General features: G+C 49.9%; 1 protein-coding gene and 1 long non-coding RNA gene across 4 annotated transcripts in view; one reads left to right on the top strand and one right to left on the bottom strand.

The window, feature by feature from the left end:
- LOC146345372 (GTPase IMAP family member 2-like) overlaps positions 1–9,917 on the bottom strand; it is a 27,022-nt gene extending 17,105 nt beyond the window's left edge. Inside the window, exon 1 of one of the 3 annotated variants that reach the window (XM_084860113.1) lies at positions 6,524–9,917. The gene's annotated coding sequence lies outside the window, so the exon portion shown is untranslated. The remainder of the gene's footprint in view (positions 1–6,523) is intronic. The other 2 variants (XM_084860114.1, XM_084860111.1) reach the window with 2 other exon arrangements.
- LOC146345371 (uncharacterized) lies at positions 6,726–20,647 on the top strand. The gene is made up of 3 exons (XR_014792545.1): positions 6,726–6,820; positions 20,161–20,374; positions 20,474–20,647. It is a non-coding gene; the product is annotated as an uncharacterized LOC146345371 (long non-coding RNA).

Here is a 20,647-nt window from a genome sequence, read left to right as displayed (position 1 = left end):
CATCCCTACCCATGCCCCAGCCTGAAGCCTGATTGAAATGGATCTAGATCATCGGCTTCTTCCAAGTGTGCCTTCAACTGCATCGCCACCACCCGCTCAATCACCTTGCCCCAAAATGGCAGATTCGAGACTGGGTGAAAGTTGTTCAGGACTTGGGGATCCAAGGAGGGCTTAAGAGTGGTCTTATCACTGCCTCCTTGAGGGCTGATGGCATGACTCCCTCCTCAAGGGAGGTGTTCACCACCGCCCTGATCCCCACACCCAGTCTCTCTCTGCAGCCCATAATGAGCCAAGATGGGCAAGGATCAAGTAAGCAGGTGGTCGGCCTTACAGATGAAAGCACCTTGTCCGCTTCATCAGAAGGAAGAAGCTGGAACTGATCCCACAAAACCGGTTTGCCACAGGCCGCCTCTTGCTCACTAACTGTATCCACAGCGTGCAGAGTAACACACCTAATCTGATCAATTTTATCTGCAAAGTGCCTTGCCAAGGCCTCACAGGAGGCCTTAGAATGCTCCAGTGGTTCTGGAGCCACAGGACCGACCAGGCTCCGAACCACTTGGAACAGCCTCCTGGGACAGCACTCTGCAGACGCGATGGAGGCAGCATAATATTCCTTTTTTGCTGCCTTCACCACCACGTGATAGGCTGAAGATACAGCTCTAGCCCGTGTCTGATCGTCTTTGGAGCGAGACTTCCGCCACCGGCGCACTAGCCGTCTCACCTCCTGTTTCAGAGCTCGTAACCGCGGATTGAACCATGGTTCAGTCCGAGCCCTGTTCAGGGGGAGAGGGCGTTTCGGGGCCACCCGCTCTAATGCCCCAGTGATTGCGGCATTCCGCCCACCCACCAGGGTCTCGACCGAGTGGCCGTTTGCATGCTCCAGAGAATCCCCAAGTTCAGGAATCCATTCGGATCTGTAAGACGCCTGGGACGGATCATTTTAATGGGTCCTCCACCCCTGCGGAGAGGCTGTGGAACCAAGAAGTCCAACATCACCAGACAGTGATCTGACCATGACAAGGGGGTGGTGGATATACCCTCGACTTCCAGATCACTCCCCGCTTCTCCAGAAAAAAACACAAGGTCTAGTGCATGACCGGCTACATGGGTGGGCTCAGTTGGAATAGGGTGCGGCTCCCAGGAAGCCATGGTCTCCATGAAGTCCCGAGGTGCCTCCGTGTCAAGGGCTCCTTGGAGGCCTCTCTCAGTCTCATCCAGTAGCCAAGTCCAGACACAGACAAAGGGATTCCTTTCAAAGCTTTATTCTTCTTTTACAACTTAACAACTCTACAGGTAGCAACTAGATCTGAGCAGCAGAGTACCTATGCCCTAAGTTGAAACTGTTGGTCCCCGTTTGAAAGGGAATTACTGGCAGACTCCTGAACTTAAGGACTAGGGAGAGTCCCTCCCCTTTTCCCTTGGAGCCTCTGGGCGCAGCCTTTGTTTGCGCGCCAACCGGGCACTGCGCCTCCTTTCCGCGCCCTCCATCTGGCGCTGCTCTCTGCGTCTGCATCGCGCATCCACCAAGTCTGCTATCTGTGCTCGGTCACTCCCTGGACTGCTTTCTAATCTAGGAATGCTGGTGGGAGGAATCTCCATCAGCTGTGGGCCCTGGGAAACAGGAGCGTGCTCCTCTCCCAGGAGCGACTGCTCTTCTGCAGAATCAGAACTACTCTGGGATTCTATGGGCTCAGTGTCCACCCTGACACCCTGTGAGGATTGCCTCCGAATGTACGTTGAAGTCCCCCAACACCAATAAGTTAGGGGACTGTACACGCACATCAGAGGCCACCTCAAGCACCTCGGCCAGGGAGTCAGTCATGCAGCGGGGTGGATGGTACACGAGCAGAATCCCCAGACTGCCCTTCGGGCCCAACCTCCAGTACATGCACTCAGCAACCTTGGTCTCCTGGAGAGGGGGTCTGGTGAAGACCAAGGACTCTCGGCAGATAACAGCCACTCCCACTCCCCGATCCCCAGCCCTTAGCTGTGCACATGGCCACAAGAGTTGGAGCAGTGGCCTCAGCCAGCCAGGTCTCTGTAATACATGCCAGGCCTGCACCTCATCCCGGATCATGTCATGGATGACAGATGTTTTCTGGGTAACAGACCTGGCATTGCAGAGCAGCAGACGAAGGCCAGAAGGTGCTGTCATGCCTCCCCCAGCCATCCTTTGGTTCTGGGCAGGCCCAGAACAGGGGACAGGTATTACACATCTCTCCCTCGTTCACCTTACTTGGCATGGCTGCCCCTAGCGCTCTGCCAGTGCCTGCAACCCAGCCTCTGCATAGTCTGGCCCCCAATGCTCCCCCCAGTGCCTCCGTCAGGTGGACACAGGCCCCCTCGCTCCCGCCTATCCGGCAGGCTACCCACCCCTAAGAACACAACAGAATCCCCCAAAACCCACCCCCGACCAACAGTTAAACAAAAGTCAAAACAATACATTCCCCTCACAAATAGGGATGTTGGAGAAATCCTCCACGGACCCCAATGACCCCGAAGTCCGTGAGGATCAGATCTCCTGCCTTGTCTTGTAGAGCAAAGTCCTTGCCGGGGGATCCTCCCTGCCGCCGGTGACCCAGTGATACGGCTGCCGTGGCCGTATCGCTGGATTGCAGACACAAATGGTGTCCGCTACGCCATTTGCGCCCCCGCTCTTTACTGTGATAGGCTACATAAATCTTTACGTAGCCTATCACAGTAAAGAGCAGAGACGCAAATGGCGTCCACTACAATTTACAATTTACCATGATAGACTATGCAATTTACCATGATAGGCTATGTAAAGATTTACATAGCCTATCACGGTAAAGTGCAGGGACGCAAATGGCGTCTGCTATGCTGGACGCCATTTTTGGATGCAGACCGGCCGCAGCCAGAAGTCCAGCAGCGGGAGGCCCCAGCTGGCGGCTCCACGGACTTGCTGTGGAGCGAAGCCGGCCGGAGAGGATTCTGGGGGGAGGACTGGATTGCCTCCCCCCCCGCGGACCCCCCAGTGGACCCAGGTAAGTGGGGTTCATACACCCCTACTCACAAATCCTGCCAGGCAGGAGTCCACAGGGAGAGCGGTGGCGGGAGCAGGAGGCACGCCCTTTTCCCTGGGTGGTGGCTTCTCCTGCAGATCCTGGCTTTCCCAGGCCACCTCAGCCAGCCAGCTTATATAGCCCTTCAGGGAAGGGACAGGTGGAGGTGGTCAGCATAGCTGGCTCAGTACCTGGGGGCCTGGTCCTGCAGGGACTGGCAATCTGCCCGGCAGGAGTCCACAGGGAGAGCAGTGGCAGTGGTGGCGGTGGCGGCAGCAGCAGCAAGCAGCAGCAGCAGCAGGCATGCCCTCTTCCCCGGGTGGTGGCTTCTCCTGTACTTTGGCTGCAAGTGCCTGGCCTCCAGAAGCAGTCCAGGGCCCTGGAGCGGTGTCGCCTCAGAAAGAGCAGCATTTGAACAGTGGGATCCTGCACACCTACCGATGGGAGCTAGAGGAGACCCCGTTCTACGGAGAGTGGTCAGGGAGGGCCCGTGCCCTGGCCCACACACCTGGAGGAGGCCACATTGGTTTTGACAAGGAGTGCTGTGTCTTGTGCTTGGAAAAAGGGGGCCCTTCACCTTCCATGGAGGGAGGTGTGGCCAGTCACAATGTCACTCTGGGACCAGGAGGCATTTCAAGGCTTTGCGTTTGCCCCATGTTCCATTCACTGGGCCACTGACTTCAGCTGCGGGATCTGCTCTCCTTGTCCTCTTTTCTGACCTGCAGACGTTACCAGCATGCAACAGCGTTGCCCTTATTTTCGCCGTAGTCTACATAAATCTTTACGTAGACTACAGGGACCAAATAAGGAACGCAAATGGCGGCACCCCATGGGGGCCACCATTTGTGTACGCGTTTTTTTTTTTCAAAGTCACCTGTGATAGGCTACGTAACGATTAACGTAGCCTATCACGGCTGACTTTGCAAATCTAGCTGTGATAGGCTGCGTAAATCGTTACGTATCCTATCATGGGGTTTGTTTGTTTTTTACTTTCGTAGTTCGCGGCCGGGGAGACGGGGCGCTTCTCCCCGGCCTGAATTTCGGCTGGGTGAGGCGGGGCGCCTCCCCCACCGGCCTGAACTTCGGGGGGAGAACCGAAGCACCTTCCCCCCACCGCGAAGCAAGCTGCGAGACCAGGTAAGTGACTTTCGTATATCCCTAGCTCTGGGTAAGAAAAAAAAGACACCCGCGTACACGCGTTTTTTTTTTTTTTTAAATCAGCTGTGATAGGCTACGTAAACGTTTATGTAGCCTATCACGGCTGACTGCAGGGACGCAAACGGCGGCGGCTACGGCTGCCACCATTTGTGTCCCTGCTAGCCAGTGGCCGGATGTCCGGCTGCTGGTGGAGCTGGCCGGTGGCTCCGCAGAATCCCTGCGGAGCGGAGCCAGCCGGCCAGGATTCCGGGGGGTAGGAACGGAGCGCCTCCCCCCCCAGCCAGGATTCCGGGGGGAGGGACGGAACGCCTCCCCCCCCAGCATCAGCGTAATCCACGGAAAGGTAAGTACCTTCCATACATCCCTAGGTGGAAGGGGCCTATAAGACCATCAGATCCAACCCCCTGCTCAATGCAGGAGTCCAAGTCAAAGCATCCCTGACAGAAGGTTATGCAGCATCATCTTGAATGCCTCCAGTGTGGTAGAGTCACCACATCTCTAGGTAATTGGTTCCATTTAGAGATGGTGGAGAATTCCACCATGGATTTCAGTGAGGCCGAATGCACTGGCATTCGGCCCCCCAAAATCTGAGGTGGAATCGCCTGCCACCCCCCCCTCCCGGATTCCCCCTGGGACGAGATTTACCTGGGGCGGATGTTCCAGACAGCAGCAGCTCCAGCGGCGGCTGTGGCGGCTGGTCTTTCGACCGGCTGCCGCGGCTGCCATTTGCATTCTGGTCTTTGCCGTGATGGGCTATGTAAGTCTTTACGTAGCCTATCACTGCAAGCCAATTAAAAAAAACACACACAAATAGCGTACGCAAATGGCGGCGGCTACAGCGGCCGCCATTTGCGTTCCTTATTTTTCGCCGTTTTAGTCTACGTAAATATTTACATAGGCTAAAATGGCGAATAAAAAAGGAATGCAAATAGCGCCCACTACTGTATTTGCGTTCCCCTTTTTTTTCGCCGTAATAGTCTACGTAAATATTTACGGCGAAAAATAAGGAACGCAAATGGCGGCCGCCGTAGCCGCTGCCATTTGCGTACACCATTTTTTTTTTTTTACCCAGACGTGATAGGCTACGTAAAGACTTACGTAGCCTATCAAGGCTCCCTGGCTGGACGCAAATGGGGGCCACTACGGCGGCCGCCATTTGCATCTGCACCAGCCAATGCGCAGCCGGAAATCTGGCTGCGGACGTCCCTGGCCTGGCTGGCTGCTCCGCAGAGCCGCCGTGGAGCACAGCCGGCCGTCAAGGATGCTGGGGGGGAGGACTAGATCGCCTCCCCCGCCGTCGAGGATTCCGGGGGGAGGGACGGAGCCCCCCCTGAACACAATCCGCGAAAAGGTAAGTGACTTTCATACTTCCCTAGTTCCATTGTTGTATTGCCCTAACAGTCAGGAAGTTTTTCCTGTTGTTCGGCCGGAATCTGGCTGCCTGTCACTTGAGCCCATGATTCCGTGTCCTGCACTCTGGGATGATCGAGAAGCGATCCTGGCCTTCCTCTCTGCGACAGCCTTTCAAGGCCCTGAAGAGCGCTATCCTATCTCCCCTCAGTCTTGCATCGGTTGCGGCTGTAAAGGGACCATCTATGCAACATTACAGGCAGGTCCAGGTAAGGAGGAGGGGGCTTGCGCAGCTGGTGGGCAGCTGCCTGGATTGGGCCAAAGCAGCCCGGAGCACTTTGGGTCGATTCCAAACAACTTTGGGTGGCTTGGCCCAATCTGGACCTGCTCTGGAACTTGACCGCAATCAGGCAATCACACTTAAACAAATAAGCAGTTTTGCACTAATTAAATATCTGGTTTTATTTTTTTAGGTATCTCTTTGAAAAAAAAAATGTTGATGGCTACTTAGGCGAGTCAGACCTCCCCCCTTTCCACCCACAGTAGCTATGTCAGACCTGCAGCGCACAGGTGTCGATGGAACATAGATGCACACACAGAAAAAGTGCGATACTCTCCAGTGGCGTGAAAAGTCCACGGTAATTTTACTTGTCGCCTATGGCACCAGAGCCGCGGTGAGCAGCACTGCCTCTTAGTAGCGCTGCATAACTTAGAAGTAGATTAGATTTTCACAAAGACACAACAGGAAGCCCCACACTCTGACCTTTGAAGGAAACAACCTTCGCAAAACATTACTTGGAACTTTGCACTGTCCAAAGGAAGGGGGGTGGCGGGAAGGAAGCAGGATGCCCACTAAATACTTGCTCCGTTTCAGCGCAATTAAATGAAAACAGATCCTTCCATTGTTAGATGGATTGGGGTGGGTGGGGGTTGGGCTCCAGCTTTTTGAAACACTGCAAAAATATAAAGGACAAGCCGCCGTTACTTACCTGGGCTGTTGCTTTCTTAGCTTTAGGAATGACAAAACGTTCAGAGCAGCCTTCAACGTGGGGCTTGGACTACACTGCTCTGCAAAGTTGCACACAGCTGCTCCGGCCTTTGTACAGTGCAGTGAAGAGACAGGGAGGCACCATTTTATGGACGGCACATGACTGCCCTTAAAACTGAAACTACCACTGTATCTATGCCTTCATTCCAGTGCAGTTCACAGTCTGGAAAAGAGAGAGACTACAGAGGACCTGCAAATCCAGCCTCGTTCACTGAACACAATTGGCAGCACCAACAGGGTAAGGAGGTTTTTGTTTCCTTCTCTTAAACTTTGCTGCAGCTGTAGGAGAAAGAGTGTGCACAGCTGGGGACCTGATACACGCACACACCTGTGCACGCAGAGAAGGCCGTCTACTGAATAGATTTCATACCGTGGACATTGCTGCAGGAGGCAGACCTAACTCTTCCAAGGCACTGTCAGGTGTTATATCTGGAGAGCGTCCTCCTCCGGTGGCAAGCCGGGCTAGCTCTGCTGTGATGCAGTAAGACAAGCCGCAATTTCCAGAGGGAGAGCAGCTGTGTTAGTCTGTCGCAGCAAAAACAGCACAGCAGGCTGCAGCCCATGAAAGCGCAGCTCCTACCCTAATAAATGGGTGTGTCACAGTCGGCGCAGCTGGGCCTTGTTAGACCCTGGGCAGAATGTTTTTTTTTCAGGGGCTCCCATTTAAGTTGGTAATGTGCATTGTGAGGCAGACAGAGAGCATTTCTCCCCCCCCCCCCGCATTCCATGTTTCACAACTGCTAAATGTGAGAGTAAAAACCAACAGCTTGGCGAATATGATAATATATATTTTAAATATATGAACATCCATGTTATCATGTATCCTGCCATTTTTTTTAAAAGATATACATAGCAATGTCCAGTTTTACATTTGAATGAAGACACTGTACATGCTTAGAAGCACTTGTATTAAAAAGGGGCATTCTTCACACTTGTCAATAAACAAAGGTATAAACTTATACAGCAACTGCTGAATGTAGCCAACATACTATACGTCCAAACAACAAGACTGAGAGAGAGGGAAATGTAACATTCTGGTTACAGCATGCCAATAAACCAAAATACTCATTTCACCAAGCAGCTATCCATGTGCCCAAATAAAAATGTGATATTGCCTACCACTTATATCTTTGTTCTCTGTCCTTCCTGGCCAATTATAGAGGCAAGGGGAGGCAAACTGTGTAGCAAAGATACTTATCAGTGGCAAAGGCTATGGTGATTCATGAGTTATGGTTGAACTGAACACACAAAAGCTGGGAGATCATTGTTTCAACCATGATGCCAGCCCCCTGTCAAACCACAACGCGCCTTGGGCAAAGGGACCAGCAGACGTGTGGCAAGTGACCGAGGAAACAGAAGGAGGTGACCATCCAAAGTAGATCACAAAGAAGAGAAACAAGGTCTCAGGATGCAAGACTGAGTTTATTGTGAGAAGCCCAACATGCCCCCCCCCCCGCCTATTTTAGGACTTCTTCAGGGGCCTGTAACATAAATGATCATAAAATTTACAGATAAGACAACACATAGTTAAAACAGTACTGTAATGCAAATTGCCACAGGGGCTAATACATACATAACATTTTTTTTTAAAAACCATACAAAACTACTTTATTGCTAAAAATAACATATAAGTACATACTTGTTTATTCGGTCAGTCGCTTCCGACTCTTTGTGACTTCACGGACCAGCCCACGCCAGAGCTTCCTGTCGGCCGTAGCCACCCCCAGCTCCCCCAAGGTCGAGTCCGTCACCTCCAGAATATCATCCATCCACCTTGCCCTTGGTCGGCCCCTCTTCCTTTGGCCTTTCACTTTCCCTAGCATCAGCATCTTCTCCAGGGTATCCTGTCTTCTCATTATGTGGCCAAAGTACTTCAGTTTTGCCTTTAATAGTATGTAAGTACATACTTACTAGAGAAAAAAATCAGCAGAATTTTTTTGGCAAAGGATTGTCTCCTACTGGCGACTGGAAAAATATTTCTTGAATCTTATCTTATATGCTTTTAGTCCATTTTTTTCTTACTCTGTCAGGTGTTTCCACATGGATGTAATCTGGCCAAAGTCTCAAAGTTGCACAGTGCTGTAAGGGAGTGCATGTAAGTCACCCACCCGTCATAGGAGGGGTACAAATTCAAGGTCTTCACTCAGACCACATGGAGAAAGAGTATTCAGTCCCAAAATCCACTCAGCGATTCTCCTCAACAGATATTTCTCCTCCTGACCTTGATGTCAAGCTTATCCAGTGCCCAAAATTTTAGATCTGTAGGAGAATGCTGTTGTTCTGCATAGCGGTTTACAAGTGGGGCACCTGGTCTGTTGTTCTTAATGTTACTCGGGTGCTCCCCCATCCATCTTTTTAAAGGTCTTACTGTTTTTCCCACATAAAGCTTTAGGGCATTTACACTGGACAGCGTCAACTACAAAGGCACCATGGCAGGTAGCGAAATGCTTCAAATTGTAGGCCTGTCGATTGGAGGGATTTTCAAATCCTGTAATTCCGGAGGTGTGCTTGCAGTAGCTGCCGTGTCCATGTGGGTGGTGGCCCTGAGGCATGGAAGCACCTGGCAGGACATCGACTGAACCTCTGTGGTGTTTTTTGACTTCACTCCTTGGGCCGATCTACACTTACGGGTTTTTTCACTTCCAATGAGGTTTCACCGCCCGTCTTTCACACTACACAGTATCCGCCTCGAATTGGAACCAGAATTTCCCGCTTCCGTGCTCCAGCTTTCAATACCCTCATATCCCAGTATTTCTCCTTAATGTGCTCTGATTTTCCGCCTTCGCTACCATATCTGGTCATAGTCCTGTCCTCTGCCTGTCCATATATGGCGGTGTTTGTTTTTCCCTCCTGTCCAATCACAGCTCTCGGCGGCCCCATGTCATCTTCCGGCTACTGATCGCATAGCTTCCTCAGCACTCAGTGTTTCCTCAGCAACAAGCAAAGGGCTGGATGTGTGCACGCTTGTCTGATCTCAGAAGCTAAGCAGGGTTGTCCCCGGTCAGTAGTTGGATGGGCAACCACCTGGGAATAGGGATGTCGGAGAATTTCTCCACGAATCTCCGGGAGGCCGAATGCCAACGCATTCGGCCCCCCGAAATTGGTGGGGAAATTCTCCGACACCCCCCGCCTCCCCCGGGATGGGACTTACCTTGTGCTAATGTCCCTCGCGGCGGCGGGTCCCGGCAGCGGTTCCGACCGACCGCCGCCGCCGCCATTTCCAAGTAAAGTAAAAAAAAAAAGTGATAGGCTACGTAAAGATTTACGTAGCCTATCAAAGCTAGATTTTCAAAGTCAGCCATGGTAGGCTATGTAAATTGTCAAGTAGCCTATCACGGATGACTTTGAAAAAAAAAAGCGTTACCCTTATTTTCACCGTAGTCTACGTAAATCTTTACATAGACTACCCGTGCCCAAATAAGGAACACAAATGGCGGCCCCATGGGGGCCGCCATTTGCATACACACTTTTTTTTTTCTTTTCAGTCAGCCGTGATAGGCTACGTAAAGATTTACGTAGCCTATCACGGCTGACTTTGAAAATCTAGCCGTGATAGGCTACGTAAATCTTTACATAGCCTATCATGTTTTTTTTTTTTTTACACTTTACTTTTTTCTTTCGCGGCCGGGGAGACGGGGTGCTCCCCCCCCGGCCAGAATTTCAGTCGGGAGGGGCGGGGCACCTCCTCACCCGCCAAGAATTTTGGGGGGAGAACCGGAGCACCTCACCCCCCTGAAAAAAGCTGCGGGACTAGGTAAGGGACTTTTGTCCATCCCTACCTGGGAATCAGGTTTCCTGCACTGGGCAGGGGGTTGTTCTATCCCTTCAAATGAGACTAAGTTTTACCCCCTCCTATTCCCCGCTTCGGATTTTTTTTAAAATTAAGGTGTTATCTTTGAAGAATCATGGCTTCTCCGTGATTTTTGTTTTTCTAATTCAGGCATGATCTTCGAAGATTCAAAGTTTTGAAGCTTCAAATTTTTAGGGATGTCAGAGAATTCCACCCCGGATCTTGGTAAGGCCGAATGCCAGTGCATTCGGCCCCCCGAACTCCATGGCGGAACGGCCTGTCACCCCCCCGCCTCCCCGTGGATCCCCCCCGAGATGAGACTTACCTGGGGTGGATGTTCCGGGCAGCGGCGGCTCCAGCGGTGACTTTGGCAGTGGCGGTGGCTGGTCTTCCGACCGGCTGCCACCGCCGTGATTTGCAGTCTTGTCGGGTTTTTTTTTTATTTTTCCAAGACTTGATAGGCTGCATAAAGATTTACATAGCCTATCATGGCTGGGTAAAAAACAAAAACAAAACAACGCATACGCATACACAAATGCATTTGCGTTCCTTATTTTTGGCCGTCTTAGTCTACGTAAATATTTACGTATATGACAGCAAAAATAAAGGGGAATGCAAATAGCATAGAGGGTGCTATTTGCGTCCCTTTTGATTCGCCGTTTTAGCCTACGTAAATATTTACGTATTTTTGGTTGTCTTAATCTACGTAAATATTTACGTAGGCTAAAATGGTGAATCAAAAAGGGATGCAAATAGTGCCCGCTACGCTATTTGCGTTCCCCTTTATTTTTGCCGTCATAGTCTACATAAATATTTACGTAGATTAAGACGGCCAAAAATAAGGAACACAAATGGCGGTGGCCGTAGACGCCGCCATTTGCGTAGGCATTTTTTTCCTTTTTCTTCCCAGAGCCCTCCGTGGCTGGAAATCCGGCTGCAGATGGCTCTGGCCTGGGCCTGGCCGGCTGCTCCACAGAGCTGCCGCGGAGCACAGCCGGCCATGGAGGATTCCAGGGGGGAGGAACGGATCACCTGCCCCCCCGTCGAGGATTCTGGGGTGAGGGACGGAACGCCTCCCCCCCACCATCAACATAATCCGCGGAAAGGTAAATGACTTTCGTACATCCCTACAAATCTTCCGAAGATTCAAAAATTTGAAGATTTGAAGCTCCAAATCTTCGAATTTTTGAATCTTCGAAGATCATGCCTGAATTAAAAAAAAAAAAACATCATGGAGAAGCCACGATTCTTTGAAGATAACACCTTATTTTTTTAAAAAAAAAATCCGAAGCGGGGGATAGGAGGGGGTAAAACTTAGTCTCATTTGAAGGGATTTCCAGCTCTTTGCTTGTTGCTGAGGAAGCATTGAATGCTGAGGAAGCTATGCGGTCAGTAGCTGGAAGATGACATGGGGCCGTCAAGAGCTGTGAGCGTGGTGGGCGTGGAAACAGCAGAAACAGGAAGAGTTTCTGATCCTCCAATGAGAGCCTCCATCTTTAAGAGCAGGAAAACAGCACAGCGCTCAAGTGTGAACTGAGCTCATGCATTCGATGAAGCACTGCACCGGGGAAAATGGGTGAGTGTGGATAATCACGTTTTAATGTGAGAGCGTTTAACCTGACAGGACACCAAATTCATTATGATGGCGGGTGCAATGTAGATCGGCCCCTTATCAGAAAGTTTCTGATATTTTTGGTTCTTTTAAAGGTTGCCAAGAGAAACCGCTGATTTCCTTCCCCCAAGAAGCCCAGAAGCAGGTCATGAAGGCAATAGCCCTCATGGCTGCTTGTGGCCCCCCAGCAACTGGTATCCAGAGGCACTGGGCCTCTGAGCACCAAGATTCCACTTAGCTAACAGCCACAGATAGACTTGTCCCCGTCCCTGAATTTCTCTAAGCCTTTTCCAAAGCCATTTAAGCCAGTGGCCATCACCACATCTTGTGGCAACAATTCCAGAAATTAATGATGGCTGTGGGAAGAAGCACTCCTTCCTTTTGTTTGCCTGGAATCTTTCACTGCTCCGCTTTCTGGAGGCCACTGTGGCAAACAGGATGCTGGGCAAGGTGGACCTTTGGTCTGATGCAGCAGGAATCATCTGATATTCTTATTTGTTTGCATGACCCAGAAGGTTGTGCTTGGGGAGTCCTATTCCACTATTGGCCTTGGGGTGCCTCAGCATTGTATCTCATCTCTCAGTGCTCATCCCCCATCCAGGGCCACATCTACATGGAAATGGAATGAGAAGCGCTTTCCACTTTTATCCGAATTTTCATGAAATTGGCTTTGGTCCCTCAGGGGCACACGAAGCAAGGAAAGCAGAGTATACACAACCTAACAACCTGCTTTCACAGGTTGAACTGCAGTTAAACCTGCCTTATTTTGGTGTTGCATGGGCAGAGTCCCGCCAGTTGAACTGAACATCATCAACCCCATAATGCTGCTCAAAGAATGAGAGAGGCTTGTTCCCTGCCCCTGTCCATGCCCCCCTGCTCAGGGAAATTTAATGGAAGCACTGAATTGAGCACCTGTCATTTACTCCCCTCTCATCCAGCACTGGGATATTGTAAAAGGTTAAAAGAGAGCTGCTGCAATATTGTGAATACTTGAAACAGCGCTACTGTAATATTCTGAATGGGGAAAAGATGCTGGGTTTTATGACTGAGCAGAGCTGTGGTCTTCTTTCTGAAATCTGGGAACTTAATTGGGGCATTTTTTCTAAAATCACCAGTCCCCTCGAGTCCAGGGAGAGAGTGAGCCTCCCCTCACACCTCTGCCTCTCCCTGCTGCAATAGAGTGAATGATCTGAAAACCCAGCCCAGTTGCTGCTGCTGCCACCCAGCCCCCAGCTCCTTACCTGGGTCCTCTGGATGCACGCCAGCTGCCATCTTGTTGTTCTGGGTGTGGGAGCCATTTTTAAAATGGCGACTCCCTGTATTTCTGGAAATAGATCCTCCACCAGCACTTCCCTAGATTGTGCTGAGTCCAGCAGAACCACCAAGTTGTGCAGGATCTATTTCTGGAAATACATTTAAAAAATGCCCACCCCCCCCCCCAGAACAAGACAGCTGCCAGCACGTAAGGAGCTGGGGGCTGGGTGGCGCATTGGGGTGGGGGGAAGCAGGACTCAGATGTCTGAATCCTGCTTTGGCTCTGGAGGCTGAAGCGGGTCAAGGGCCCCCTGAATCAGCCCGAAGGGATTTGCGTCTGCCTCGGAAGCCCCTGAAGTGGCCCCCAAGGCAGATTGGGGGGGGGGCCCTGCACAGCCCTACACTTTCTCCGCATCATGCATAATTTTATAGATCTTTATCTTGTTCCACTCTCATTAGCTTCCTCCGCACAGCCGAAAAACTCTTTATCAACTTCCTTCATGTGGGAGATGCTCCAGTCCCTTGATCATTTCGTTGCTCTTTTCCCCACTCAATAATATCCTGTTTGAGACAGGGTAACTAGATGCAGTCCATCAAAACAGGGAAATAATGCATTCCCTCCTGCCCAGAAATATGACATCAGCGGAAGGTCTCCCAATGCCGGCGTAAGCGACATGGAAAGCTGCCTTGTGCTGAGTCAGGCCCTGGGCCCATCTAGCCCGGTCTTGTCGATGCAAACTGGCAGTGGCTCTCCGCAGCCAGGCAAGAGTTTTTCTAGCCCTACCTGGAGATGCCGGGATCCAACCTGGGGCCTTCTGCAGGTGAGGCGGGGGCGCTGCCACTGAGCTACGGCAGGTCCCACGTTGAACCTCTTTTGGCCCACGGCCAAATTCCATTTCAGAGGTGTTCCCTTGGGGACTGCATTCCAGTGGTGGATGGGGCCAGAGACAAAAGGGGTGGTGCTAAACACCAGGAATTACTGTGGTATGGGCTCCCCCTGCAGTCTTGCTACACCTGGGGTTTTCGAGAGCGAAAGAAATAATCAAGCAGTGGATCTGCAATGTGGCCTCACAGGGAGACGGGGCGAGGGCCGCTCAGTACTCTCCAGCAGCTGGGAATCACAATAAAAGCTTTGCTCCTGCAGATTAACTCTATGCTTCGGAACCCCCTAAATATCACAGAGCCTTTGCCCTGGCTTGTTCTCACGCCTTACCATCAGCTCTTCTGGGAGGGAGATACTCACATATCCCGCACTCTCAACGTGTTCGCCCCTGTGCATCGGGCATGGTTGAAGCAGTGGAGCATGTCTTATTATACTGGTTATATTATAAGGACATGTGCTCCCATTATATTGCCCTGATTTTAATAAAATTCCTGGGCAGATCTGACAAGTTCTACTCCTCCTTTCTTCTTTCAGGCTCTACTAAGGAACTTATTTTTAAGGTGGCAAAAACTATGCCCGGGCATGTTCTATTAGGAATCAGGTGGTTACATCGTATTACAACTCATCTTAGTAGTAGCTGATACTAACAGAGACTGTCACTGAAGCTAGTTTTTATCTGAATTTGTTATTCTATGTGTGCATTGTATTTGTAGCTGGTGCTGTGTTTGTTAGTCTGATTCATATGTTGTATTCCTAGTGGCTGGTCTGCGACCATAATGAAATAAAAGTACAAAGTAAAGGTACTAAGTACTAAAATACCAAAAATGGCCGCATACTTTAGCGTAAAGCCCTTCCTGGCAGTAACTCAGTCCTAGGAGAGGCATTTTAACCTTTTAGGAGGGGTGAGGGGGATCCACACAAAAGCCAGGAAGCCACCAATGGTCGGCGCCCCGGGGAAGGGGAGTGGCCATCTGGGGAACTCCAGAGCAGTGGACTGGGACTCCAGGCAGGCCAGATTTGGCTCCCAAGCCTGAGATTCTGCCCCACTGCTCTCCTGAGCAGCGAAGGCATTTTAACCTGTCAGGCTTAAATCAGCTTTTCAATAGATCGGACTTTTAACATGAAGGTGGACTCTACATGGGTGGGTTTCCCCTCACATTCTATCCTAGGTGAGAAATATATCAACCAAATAGTGTAGATATGAATATGAGGACCAGCTGACATATGTATTTGCCTTACTTGATCAGCCATCGTGAGCAGCAAGAGGTAAAATGGGGCGCGCTTTATATTCTGGTCCCCTTTTGTAGCCTAAACTAAAGTGTTTCTTAAGGCACAATCCTATCCCTATTTAGACAGAAAAAGGCCTACAACTCCCAGCATGTCTCATTCAGCCATGCTAGCTGGGGCATGCTGGAAGCTGTAGGGCCTTTTTTTCTGTCTAAATATGCATAGGATTGTGCCCTTAGTATACCAGAGCATCCTGCAATTATCTTCTGCATGGAATGCATTCATCATTTGAAGGCTCAGCTCCAAAATAAATATGTGAACTGATGCCGCTAAGAAGGAGGTGACGTGGACATCCTGTTTATGGTGTTTCATCTATAATGGCCATAAACATGGATACAAACCAGCCCTTGGGCTGTCATGTGAAACAACCCAAAACATCACATGTAAAACTATTTTACAATTAAATGCAAAATTCCAGAGGTTAGCCAGAAGAGATAAGGAATTATTTTTAAACAAGCAATGCGCGGAACTGGAAGAAGATAATAGAATAGGAAGGACAAGAGACCTCTTCCAGAAAATTAGAATCATCGGAGGTAAATTCCAGGCAAAAATGGGTATGATCAAAAACAAAGATGGCAAGGACCTAACAGAAGCAGAAGAGATCAAGAAAAGGTGGCAAGAATATATGGAAGATCTGTACAGGAAGGATAATAATATCGGGATAGATTTGACAGTGTGGTCAGTGAGCTAGAGCCAGACATCCTGAAGAGTTAGGCTGAATGGGCCTTAAGAAGCATTGCTAATAACAAGGCAGCAGGAGATGACGGTATCCCAGCTGAACTGTTTAGAATCTTGCAAGATGATGCTGTCAAGGTGATGCATGCCATATGCCAGCAAATTTGGAAAACACAAGAATGGCCAACAGATTGGAAAAAATCAACTTATATCGCCATACCAAAAAAGGGAAGCACCAAAGAATGTTCAAACTATCGAACAGTGGCACTTATTTCACATGGCAGTAAGGTAATGCTCAAGATCTTGCAAGGTAGACTCTAGAAATTCATGGAACGAGAATTGCCAGATGTACAAGCTGGGTTTAGAAAAGGCAGAGGAATGAGAGACCAAATTGCCAATATCCGCTGGATGATGGAGAAAGCCAGGGAGTTTCAGAAAAACATCTATTTCTGTTTTATTGACTATTCTAAAGCCTTTGACTGTGTGGATCATCACAAATTGTGGCAAGTTCTTGGTGGGATGGGGATACCAAGTCATCTTGTCTGCCTCCTGAGGAATCTGTATAACGACCAAGTAGCAACGGTAAGAACAGACCACGGAACAACGGACTGGTTTAAGATTGGGAAAGGAGTACGGCAGGGTTGTATACTCTCACCCTACCGATTCAACCTGTACGCAGAGCACATCATGCGACGTGCTGGGCTTGATGAAGCCAAGGCTGGTGTTAAAATTGCTGGAAGAAACATTAACAATCTCCGATATGCAGATGATACCACTTTGATGGCTGAAAGCGAGGAGGAGCTGAGGAACCTCATGACGAAGGTGAAAGAAGAAAGTGCAAAAGCTGGGTTGCAGTTCAACCTCAAAAAAACCAAGATTATGGCAACCAGCTTGATTGATCACTGGCAAATAGAGGGAGAAAACGTGGAGGCAGTGGCAGACTTTGTCTTTCTAGGCGCAAAGATTACTGCAGACGCTGACTGCAGCCAGGAAATCAGAAGACGTTTACTTCTTGGGAGGACGGCAATGACAAATCTTGATAAAATAGTGAAGAGCAGAGACATCACACTGACAACAAAGGTCCGCATAGTTCAAGCAATGGTATTCCCCGTAGTAACCTATGGCTGCGAGAGCTGGACCATAAGGAAGGCTGAGTGAAGGAAGATAGATGCTTTTGAAATGTGGTGCTGGTAGGGATGTACGAAAGTCACTTACCCGGTCTGGCAGCTTTTTTCATGGTGGGGGGGAGGCGCTTCGCTTCTCCCCCCGAAGTTCAGGCGAAGGGGGGGAGGCTTCCCGCCTCGCCCGGCCGAAATTCAGGCCGGGGGGGAGGCTTCCCGCCTCGCCAGGCCGCGAACTATGAAAGGGGAAAAAAAAACAGACCACGGGCCGTGATAGGCTACGTAAATTATGTTACGTAGCCTATCACGGGTGACTTTGGGAAAAAAAAAAGCGCGTATGCAAATGGCGGCGCCTATGGGGCGCCGCCATTTGCATTCCTTATTTGAACCCCATAGTCTCTGTAAATCTTTACGTAGACCACGGCGAAAATAAGGACAACTTTATTTGCGTTGCCCTTATTTGACCCCCGTAGTCTCCGTAAATCTTTACGGAGACCACGGCGAAAATAAGGACAACTTTATTTGCGTTGCCCTTATTTGACCCCCGTAGTCTCCGTAAATCTTTACGGAGACCACGGCGAAAATAAGGACAACTTTATTTGCGTTGCCCTTATTTGACCCCCGTAGTCTCCGTAAATCTTTACGGAGACCACGGCGAAAATAAGGACAACTTTATTTGCGTTGCCCTTATTTGAACCCCATAGTCTCCGTAAATCTTTACGTAGACCACGGCGAAAATAAGGACAACTTTATTTGCGTTGCCCTTATTTGACCCCCGTAGTCTCCGTAAATCTTTACGGAGACCACGGCGAAAATAAGGACAACTTTATTTGCGTTGCCCTTATTTGACCCCCGTAGTCTCCGTAAATCTTTACGGAGACCACGGCGAAAATAAGGACAACTTTATTTGCGTTGCCCTTATTTGACCCCCGTAGTCTCCGTAAATCTTTACGTAGACCACAGCGAAAATAAGGACAACGTTATTGTAAAATATTGTAATTGTAAATATTACGTTGTGATTTCCTCCGTAGGGGGGAATCCCCCCGTTGCTTCCGCCGTACTCTCGGAAGGTGGATTGCCTTGGCCAGAACTTTTCCACTATTCTCGTAATTATTTACGTATTTTTCGTTGCTGCCCGAAACATGTTTCCCACTTTCCCGCCTTCTGTGCACTCCCCCGCTGTCTTCTTTTCTCGGACAGGGACAGGGACAGGGATTTTATTAATTTCTGTGTATTTGTGCTTAATGATCCTCGCGTTTACTGGTCTTGTTGTTAACCTAACCGCCTCACACAGTCACTATAAAAAAAAAACCTGGGCTGCAGCTCCGCTTCCGCAAAATCTGTCGTCAACTTCCTGCTAACTTCCTGAATGTCGTCTGCATTTGCGCTTGCGTCCGCATGGGGATTTGTGGGCGGAGTTCTGTCGTGGTGGTGGTGGTGTGTTAGTGGTGGTGCTTGCTTATTATTGGATTTCCTGTTGTTTGTTCATTGTTGTGGTTTTGTCTGGTCTGTGTGTGTGTGTGTAGTTGTGCATTGTGGTGTTTTTGTACGGTTTGGTCTGTGTGTGTGTAGTTAAGTGGTGGTTGTGCACGTGGCTGCCTTGGTGTGTGTGTTTGTTTGTGTGTGCAAATTGCAAAATGGCTGCACCAGTGCGTGGCAGGAGGTGGGACCATGAGGAGACCAAGGCCCTCCTCAGCAACATTAAGCGCAGCGAGGCGGTGGCAGTGCTGTTTGGCAGCTCCTCCTGCCGCAATGAACTTTATTGGGCCCAGATAAAGAGGAGGATGGAGCGAGCGGGCCACTATCGCACAGTTGGACAATTGAGGTCCAAATGAAAGGCGCTCAAGCAGTCCTTCGTCAGAGAGGGGATTGCTGCTGCCGAGCGGAGGGCACCACTGTCCAACCCCCCCGCCTACTACTGGCGCATCCGCAGAGTGTGGGTCCAAGCAGGCCGGCCCCCATTTTTGCAGAGGTATATGCCTGGTAAGTTATAGTTATCCCATCATCAAGCTCAACTAAATATGAAGACAAGGATGTGTACCGAAAATGAAGCTATCTCTTTGTGGTCTCTCTCATGGAGAAACAAACAAATCCTGACATTTTTAGCCTGCAATCCTATGCTTGCTGAACTTGGACAGAAAAAGGTCCCATCATCTTCCGGCCACTTTGGCTGGTTGAAGAAGGGATGCTGGGAACTGCATTGTTTTTCCCTGTACAACCACATGCATAGGATTATGCGGGCCTGGCTACTACAACTCATATTACACACTGACACACTGTCCATTTCCAGGGAAATGCTGCTGCTGCCGGTCTCTGCAGTGCACACAGGGGGACTGGCACCAGCCCAGCAGCAACAGGGCCAGCCTCTCGGTGTCGTCTTCCTTCTTCATGTAGTGATTGCTGAATTTTTGCACCCCACCCACCCCACTTTCTACCAAGACATTGGCACTCCAGTCAACTCATGAGCAAGTGTTCATCTGAGACCTTGGAGATCTGGGTATAGTCCACTCAGCCATGGAAGCTCGCTGGGTGACTTTGGCCCAGTAAGAAAGCCCCAGCCTACCTCAGTGTTGTTGTTGTGGGCATTAAATGGAGAGGAAGAGGCTAATGTGAGCCGCCTTGGGTTCCTTGCGCTAGGAAAAAAGGTGGCATTTATGCAATGCATCACTAGAATGAACAGATACCATGGCATTGCAAATGTAGAAGTGGGGTGACTAGAAGTGCAATCCTGTGCATGTTTACAGAAGTCCAACAGTCCCCATCACACCAAAACTGTCAGTACTGTATAATCTGCCTCCCTAATTATCCCCTCATCATTAGACCTTGTGGTGGGAGGACAGAATCAGTGGTCCTTATGGTAGTGGGGATGGTGATAGACAGATCAATCAGTGACTGTGGTTTTGTTCACTCACCACATATATAAAGGCATTCATTCTGTTACTGTGACATCCCACAGCTGCGCATCGTGCCTTGCTGGTGGAGGAGGCACTGAGGGCTGCGGAGAGGGATAGGACAGGAGGAGGAAGAGGAAGAGGAGGAGGAGGAGGAAGAGCCAGCAGCAAGAGGAGCAGCATCTGTGGAGGAAGGCCACCCTTCTTCCACAGATGAAGCCCCTCCTCTTGTGATCCTGACGCGTCTGATAAGAGACGTCCGGATGCTCAGGAGGACCTGTAAGTAGTACTACAGAATGGCACCTGACCTGAGCTAACAACTCTGCCTGCAAGATGCATATTACCATTGTGCTTTATTCTCTTTCTTTCTACACACAGGTGATGACCTTCGAAGGAGGGTGGAGGCCCTGGAGTGGGAAAGCCATCCTCCTCCTACGAGCTGAGGCCTGCAGCCACAGCCAGCCAGCCCAACCTTGTTTTTGAATTGTTGAATTGTTTCTGTGTTTTGTCTTGATCTGTTCTGTTTGTATATAAAGTTCTTTCTAAAAAATA

Source organism: Heloderma suspectum, chromosome 5, assembly GCF_057233095.1.
Source record: "Heloderma suspectum isolate Gila_16-S chromosome 5, 16-S_ref, whole genome shotgun sequence".
NCBI lineage: Eukaryota > Metazoa > Chordata > Lepidosauria > Squamata > Helodermatidae > Heloderma > Heloderma suspectum.
This window is presented reverse-complemented; position numbering and strand designations above follow the sequence as displayed.